Below are 9,011 nucleotides of genomic sequence, written 5' to 3'. Positions count from 1 at the left end.
CATCTTTCACCGTATGGGACTCTAACCCACTTAGGTATCCACCTTTCCCCCATGTCCGCCATGGTTGGGGCTTAAACCCAATTGAGGCACGAATCATTGGTGTCACATCCCCACTTACCACTTTACATAAGCCTTTGAAGTGGTATGTGCACAATTCATATCTGAATACATGATTAGGTCTCAACACCAAATAGGACTTTTGGAACAAAGGTTCCTCACAAAATATCAACTCAATTATCATGGTATTCAATAAATTCTAGGTGTCCATATCCAACTAGTTGGAGTGTCTTCTCTTCAACCTCTATCACTGCAACAACATTTTTCATTTTATCCCTTACAACAACCTCTTCCTCTTCCACCGCTCGAGTATTTTGAAATAGATCTATTGCACAACCTCCAGCAAGTCCAAGCAACACTTGAAATGCATTGTTTGAACACATTTATGACTAGAATCTACAACTTAGAGTACCAATAAAATGTGAACCTACTTAGAGAAAATCTCCTTCACCTAAAAGAGAAAAATCAGAAGATTCTTTCTCAAATTATAACTCAAATAGAAATTCTAAAACACAACCATTCTAGAGCTTCCACGAGGGCCCATCTTGTTGATGCTACATTGCAGCCAATAAGAGCACCTGAGTTTCCAAAAAGACATCACCCTCGACATTATTGTCGTTATTCTCTTTTTCATAATTATGGAGCCATTGGTAGAAGGCACACTCCGCCTGAGAATTGCCTCCATAGGAAGCCACCCTCACATCACTCTAGAAGGGTAAATGGACATGATTCTACTTATCATGCCCCTTCTCATCAAAGAAATAATTCATTCACCGAGAACATTATTGATTGCATGATCCCTAAGTTTGCATGGAAGCCACTGAAGTTGAACAATTACGGAGGAATTATGGTCCTTGATGAGCATATTGAGCATGTATACGCCATGCTTGATCATTACAAGTCCAAGAGTGTTGTGAAGTACAAGTTGTTTGTACTAAATCTCAAGAGAGATTCCATGAAGTGGTACAAGACCGTGAAGGAAGGTTCTATTAACGGATGGAGGAAATTGTGTGATGAGTTAGAATTGTGGCTTACTTCATGCAGACCTAGACCGAAGACGATACAAATCGTTAGTGGAATCTATCACCGGAAGAAGGAGTCCCTTAAAGATTAAATTGATATATTAACGAAGATAGTTGTTGAATTATGAGGAGAAAATGATGGACTAAATTGATGGATCTTTGAAGTTTTGAGGCTAGAAAGTATGTTTTGGAAAAAAACCTTGAATTTTGTGGGAAGCATAAATGACCTCCTCACTCAAACCCATCCAAACATTACAAGGAGAATTCGTTGGCTGAAGATATTAAAAAAGATAAGACCTCATGAAGTGTTAGACTTGAGAAACAAGAGGATAACAAGCATCATAAGTACAGAGATAGAGACAGACACAATGGGATTGCATGCTAGTTTTTATTAATACAACCTATTGAACAATTTAATAGAAATAATTCTAAAAGAATGTAAAAATACAGAGTTCAAGAAGGTAGGATTAAAGTACCCTCATTCTATGAAAGAGTCATCACAAACTAACAATTCTAAATTCTGCATATTCGACAAGAGGCAGAGGCATAACACTAATGAGTGTTTTAATTTGAAGGATGTGATCGAGTTATTGATTAAAAATAACTCCAAAGTAAAGATAATAACAAGAAACGTAAAAAAATCACTCAATAGTCTAGAAAGATGAGCGAGTCACAACAAAGGAAGCGTTATCCCTGATGGGATGAGACACCATCATTAAAAATGATTGATTTTCTTGAAGCCACTAGTAAAGTCAAATACATCAGTGAATAAGAGGAGGGAATTCAAAAAGGGGAAACGAAGATTCATAGCATATTTCACATGTCATGTGTCCAAAGATACCATCAAATGGTACCTTGAAGAGAAAGATCACATAATTGATGGCAGTAGACTAGAAGGCAGACACACAGTCAAATGATAAACTAGAGCGGTCCATTTTGGGGTTCGAGTACAACAAGTATGTGGATGGAATTCCCCATGAAATCTTTCTATTATTGAGTATGACCACCATGGCCAATTTTGATGTGTCAAAAATCCTAATTGATGGAGAAATCTCATGTGACATTACGTATGAAGTTAGGTTTGAAGAAAGAAAATTATCAACTTACACATGATTACTCTACCATTGAGTAATAAACATTTATTTTATTTTTAAATTACCAAGTATCTTTATTTGTTAGAAATATTGCATATACTCCTCCTTGAGGAATTAATCTCTGCAATTGCGCATAGAAGATACTCATTTTATACCAAAAATAAATATTGTACATACCTATCATACCTTTTATGAAAATGATACACGCACATGTCTATTTGTGTTATTTAATCATATCTCTAGAGAGACTAAACTAGTTTTATTTTATTTTTCTTACAAAGATCAAATTGTTTCTTAGTTTGTCCTAACTTAAACTTTACCAACCTTTACCTATCAACCATAACCAATCAAATATCACCCCTGCAAAAATACCACTTGATAGAAACAACACAAACAAGTTCCCCAATGCGTTTTGTTCTGGACCCTACAAAAGTACAACAAATCAAAAAATTAATTTTTAATGTGTCTCATGTTGAATTGAATAATTAATGTGCTTTTACCTTATAACCTTTGGGTGCAGATGTCATAACACAAACTGTGAGGTAACCATTGGATATCCCCAAGAATGATGTAAATGCTATCATCCATCCTTGATCACCATATTTTGCAGTGAAATAAAATGTTGGAACAAGTAAAAAATGACTTAGGGTTGCTACGGTAATCAACTTTCGTGACTCTAATTTCAAGAATTCTAAGAGTGGAATGTATCTTCCTATTAGATCTCCCACATTGTACATTTCAATTAACACGAGTGCATACCTAAAAAATTGAACACATAATTTAGTTGCACGAATAACTACATAGTAACATCTTGAAATAGTGATTTGTCCAACATGGTCTTTTGAGATTCAATTATTATCCGTTCGATTCTTAAAAATAAAAATCAAATTATCAAATTATCAAAAGTTTAGAATCGAAGGAGTAATAAACTTACCAAGATCCTAAACTATGTGCTCCAGTATCTTCAGAAATAAATCCAGGGAAAATAGATAATGTCAGTGCATATATTAGAAACATATCAAGTAAATAATCAATGTTTTCAAATAGCAATTTTTTGTTTTCTTTCCTCTCTTGTGTTTTTGCATAATCCCCATCCTATAAAAAAAGGAAAATTCTAATCACATAAGTTCAATCATAAACAATAAAAAAGTTTGAGACAAATTGGAAACTAGAACCTAATTAGAATATAAGAAAAAAATAGTACTTCTTTAGGTATTGTTTGGATGCCTCCTGCGGCAAGATCAGGTAAAATAGTTTTGCATCCCTCTGATACTGCTTTTGCACGATAGTACTTCACAATTGGCATTTTTGAAAAAACAAACGTATAGAGAAGAACACATAGAAGTTCAAAGAATGTTGATATGACAAAGAATAAAACTGCAATGAATATATATATATATATATATATATATATATATATATATATATATATATATATATATATATATATATATATATATATATATATATATATATATATATATATATATATATATATATATATATATATATATATATATATATATATATATATATATATAAATATAGAGATTTAGGAAAATGATCGTAATTATGTATATTTCAATAACAACAAACAAGAATTAAAACATTGTTAACATAATCTATATATCAAAGGAGAATTTTTTTTTGAACTTACTAGCTCCTTTTTTAAGACCATCTTTAGAATTTTTAAATGTTGCTTTTGTGATTAACCTTAAACCAGATGTTAATGCACCAGATGCTGCCAAACCAGCAACGAAAGACTGTAACAATAAAAATATATTAAATAAATTCATTTTCTAAATGCATATTTAATTATACATGAGAAAATATATTATAATTAAGTGATTGATCACAAGTGGTTAATTAACTTCTGTTAAGAACAGACCGTTCAAGCGAATCTAAATTTAAATTCTACTTGGAATAATATTTAATCTAACTTAATTTATCTTTCTTACAAATGCAACATGTAAGTTGCAGAGAGAACTGTGTAAAACTCTCTCTCTCTAAGTGTCTAGAACACTCTAGGGGTGTATGTAGAACTCTTCTTTGAATCCTATAAATAGGGAGAGCTTATCATTTGTAAATCAGGCTAGTGAAAGCAAGTATCAAGCAACTAGAAGCAAGTTAACAAGCTTGTAAATTATCCTCTCAATAGAAATTATAATTATCGCAAATAGTCTCTCTTTCCAATTCCTCACAAAATCTCAATATGGTATTTTCCTTTTCCACTAAAGTGGCATCAGAGCTTAGGTTTTGATGCTAATTTCCTTTATGGTCATGGAGAACAATGGAACAAAATGAAGGCTCTTCTTAAATCACACAATGTTTGAGATGTTGTTGAAAATGTTTATAAGGAATCACTAGATGATAATTCCTTAACTCAAGTATAAAAAGATGTTTGAAGGATTCAAGAAAGAGAGACAAGAAAGCTCTTTTCTTCATCTATCAGGCATTGGATTAAAATGAGTTTGAGAAAATCTCAAATGCAATGTCTCCTAAGGAGGCATGGGAGAAGCTACAAACATCTTGCAAAGGTAAAGACAATATAAAAACGATGGGTATCCAAACTCTAAGAGGTGAATTTGAATCCTTATATATGAAAGGATCAGAGTCTATTTCTGAATATTTTTCAAGAGTTATCATTATTTCAAATCAATTAAAAATAAATGGTAAAAAGTTAGACAATGTGAAAATTATGGAGAAGATACTCTGCTCATTAGACTTCTAGGATTATTAATAGCTTATGAGGAGAAACACAAAAAGAAGAAAGATATCACGAAAAAATATTCAAGATGAAACTAAAGGAGTTGAAGAAACTCAAAGAAATGAGAGATGCCAACAGAGTTGAGGTGGAAGTCAAGGATGAGGTCGCGGTCGAGGATATCATGGATGAGTTTCAAATTTCAATAATGACATTTATGAGATATGAGAAACCTCAACAAGGTGACATGGAAGAGGATACATAAACACAAGGAGTCATAAATCTCAAAGTCAATGCTAAAATTGTCAGAAGTTTGGCCATTACGCTTCATAATGTATATCTTTCAAGAATAGGTTAGAATAGAATTCCAACTATTTGGAAGGAAAGAATGAGAAGTTTGAAACAGTGTTGCTAGCGTATGTAAATAATGAAGGAAGCTAAGAGAATTCATGGTACCTTGACACTGGTGCAAGCAACCATATGTGTGAAAAAGGGATCATGTTTGTAGAACTTGATGAATCAGTCAATGGAAATGTCTCATTTGGTGATGATTCCAAGGTTCCAATGAAAGGCAAAGGTAATATATTAATTGGTTTATAAGATGGAAGAAATCAATTTATTTCAAATGTTTACTACATTCCAAACATGAAGAACAATATTTTGAGTTTAAGACAACTTCTAGAAAATGGTTATGATATTCACATGAAAGATTTAAGTCTCTCTATGAAAAGATGGAAATAATAATTTGATGAAAAATATTCAAATGTTGAGGAATATGATTTTCTTGTTGAATATCCAAAACAACGTAGCAAAATATCTAAAAGTGTGCTACAATGATGGATCGTGACTTTGAAATCTTTGATTTGGGCACTTAAATTTTGGAGGCTTAAGTTTGATGGTGAGAGATATACCACCAATCAATTGCACAAATCAGTTGTGCCAAAGATGCTTACTGAAAAAACTTTTCAGGAAGATTTTTCCAAAGGAGTCAAGCTCAAGAGCCAAGAAGCCACTTTTGCTTATACACATTAATGTGTGTGGGCCTATCAAGCCAAGTTGGCTAGGAAAAAAATTATTTCCTTCCTTTCATCGATGATTTTTCAAGAAAAGCTTGGGTTTATTTCTTGAAGAAAAATCATAAGTATTTACTAACTTCAAGAAGTTCAAAGTTGTTGTGGAGAAAGAAACTGATTGAGGTATAAAAGCAATGCGAAGAAACTGAGGGGGTGAATTCACTTCAAAGGAGTATCAAGAATTTAGCGAGAAGAATGGAATTATACTTCATCTAATAGTTCCAAGATCCCTTCAACAAAACAATATTATAGAAAGAAAAAATAGAATAATTATTGGCATGGCTCGAAGAATGCTCAAAAGTAAGAAACTTCAAAAAGAACTTCGGGAAGAATTGATGTGTGCAGTATACCTATAAAATCGATATCCAACTAGATGTGCATGGGAAAGGACACTACAAGAAGCATGAAGTGAAAGAAAGCATAGTATATCACGCTTGAGAATGTTTAGAACTGTAGACCATGTTCACATTGTATATGAGAAAAGAACCAAACTTGATGACAAGAGCGATAAATTCATCTTTGTCGGTTATGATCAAAGCTCATAGGGCTACAAGTTGTACAACCCAAACAACACCAAAATTTTAATTAGCCGAGATGTGGTCTTTGATAAGAAGGATAATGGATCTTAGGTACTAAAAAAAGGAATACAATTTCTTTCTAGAATTTGAAGAAGAAACATCTATAGAAGTTCAACAAGAGTCTCGCTCACCAACGCCGTCCAATTTTGAAGACACTACAAGTGAAAAGGGAGTGACACATACACGAAGTCTTCAAGATATTCATGACAACACAACGGTTTTATCACCAAGAAGGGTAGAATATATCCACAAAGAAGTTGGAGGTATGAATAATCCCAAACTATTATGTCTTTTTGCAAATTATGAATCAATAAACTTTAAAGAAACTTTAGAAGATGAGAGATAAAAAAAAATGGACAGAAAATGAAATTCATGAAGAAGAATGATACATGGGAAGTCATTTCGCTTCTGAAAGAGCATAAGAATACGAGCGTGAAGAAAATGTGCTGGTCAATGAAGAATATCAAGGGAAAAGTAAAAAGATATAGGACAAGACTAGCCAAAAATACTATAGTAAAAATATTAACATTGACTATAATAAGGCATTTTACTTCACTCGTTCGTATGAATATCATAAAACTCATAATTTCTCAAACATTTCAACACAAACTAAGAATTCATCTAATAGACAGTGTGCATTTTTGGATGGAGTCCAAAAAGAAGAAAGGTACATAGAGCAACTATTGAGAAACAAGGTAAAATGATACAAAGACAAAATGGTCAAGATAAGAAAGATATTTTATGGGAAAATCAACTTTGGGGGGGGGGGGGGGGGGGGGGGGGGGTGTTGATGTACAAACATTATTTGATCCATTTGACTAATAACGTGTTAGGACCATTTATTAATCTTAGTTGTTTAGTCTAAAGAAAATTCTAGAGAGATATAAAAGTAGATTAATGGAGTTATAATAACAAATGTAAGTAGTATAGAGAAGTCTCCCTCCCTCCCAATAAATAAAGAGAGTTTATCATTTGTAAACCAAACCAATAAAAGCTAGTGAAGGAAAATATCAAGCAACTAGAAGCAACATAACAAACTTGTTTAACTATCTCAAATTGTCTCTCATTCTAATTTCTCACAAAATTTCAATATAATCTTTTCCCTTTCCAACACTATATCTGACCTGAATGAATTCCGGTTGCATGTAGGACAAATCTCCCACCATTCCACCTTGAACATGAGCATCTGCAACTCCAAAAGCACCACTAATTGTACATATACCAATAAAAGCTCCAAATCCTCCTTTACTCGATGTTTCTAAATTCAACTACAACAAATGCATGGAAAAAATTATCAAATCAAAATCATTTTTAAGCATAATTATTCAAAATTAGTTGAACAATATAAATATATAAGACTTACTATTTACACCAACAGTGTGCTTATGAAAAAGAGAGTATATCCAAACAAGTTTCTTAATCTAGTATTAACTCTTGCTTCATTATAAGCAAGTATAGAAAGTGTTCCAACTACAAATGGCTGATATACAAGTGTAAGCACTCTGGAGGGATGATATTTCTGCAAAAAGAAAAGGAAACTAAATTACAACCTACAAAGAGAAACACATAACTGAATGTAAGAAATATTTATAAAAAAAAATATAGAAAATGTTGTTATAATATAGTAACTTAATCATTGTCAATTGGTGTCATTTTTTCATTGGATTCAATTAACAACTTAGTTTTTAATTAGAGTCACCAAGAGGGTCCTTGTAGTGGTCTTTTTAGATTAACCAAAAGTAAATAAATTTACTCTTACTAAAAACATAAATTTGTGCAATTAATCTTTTTGATCTAATAAAAAAAGTACTCTTAATATAGTTTCTCATAATATTTTGTTTTTAAAAAATTAAAATAAATAACACAAATTACCGGAAACAAGTAAATATAGTAATCTTCTATTGTGAGCATACTATTCCAAGGGAAAAGACATCCATTTCCAAGAAGCCAGCAAACCACTATTGCAACATATTTTCCCTATGAATTGTCAATATATAACAAATTAAAAATTAAAATTGAGAAGAGAAAAAACTTAGTTTACATTCTAAATCTAAAGTAATAATAGATCAAAATTAAGCATAAACCTTAAGGCGCGTTTGAGGCTCAATATTGTCCATAGTTTTGTCGTAAACTATTCTTTTCAATCAAACTCTACAAGAAAAGTAGACAACTTCAATTTAAAGTCAGCTTGAATGTATATATATATATATATATATATATGTATATTATATATATATATATATATATATATATATATATTTTGAAAATTGAATATCATTTTTAATGTGAAAATATTACAGTATTATTTTTATAACTGTGTCTCTTAATTGTTACTATTTATATTATTTTCAATATGTTAATAAAATTTATAAATATGAATTATTTTTTAATAGTTTTATTATATTTCTTAATTTATGTATACATTTTTTTAATTAATTCTCATCTCAAAACGGACGAGGATAAATACTTAGACATACACTAGT

At 31.4% G+C, this 9,011-nt stretch overlaps 1 pseudogene; it reads right to left on the bottom strand.

The window, feature by feature from the left end:
* Positions 1-2,489: 2,489 nt before the first annotated feature.
* On the bottom strand, positions 2,490-8,645 carry LOC127083385 (equilibrative nucleotide transporter 3-like; annotated as a pseudogene).
* Positions 8,646-9,011: the final 366 nt, after the last annotated feature.

The sequence above is a fragment of the Lathyrus oleraceus genome, chromosome 5, assembly GCF_024323335.1.
Source record: "Lathyrus oleraceus cultivar Zhongwan6 chromosome 5, CAAS_Psat_ZW6_1.0, whole genome shotgun sequence".
Classification (NCBI taxonomy): Eukaryota; Viridiplantae; Streptophyta; class Magnoliopsida; order Fabales; family Fabaceae; genus Lathyrus; species Lathyrus oleraceus.
Note: the sequence above shows the minus strand (reverse complement) of the source record. Positions and strands in the feature narration are given on the sequence as shown.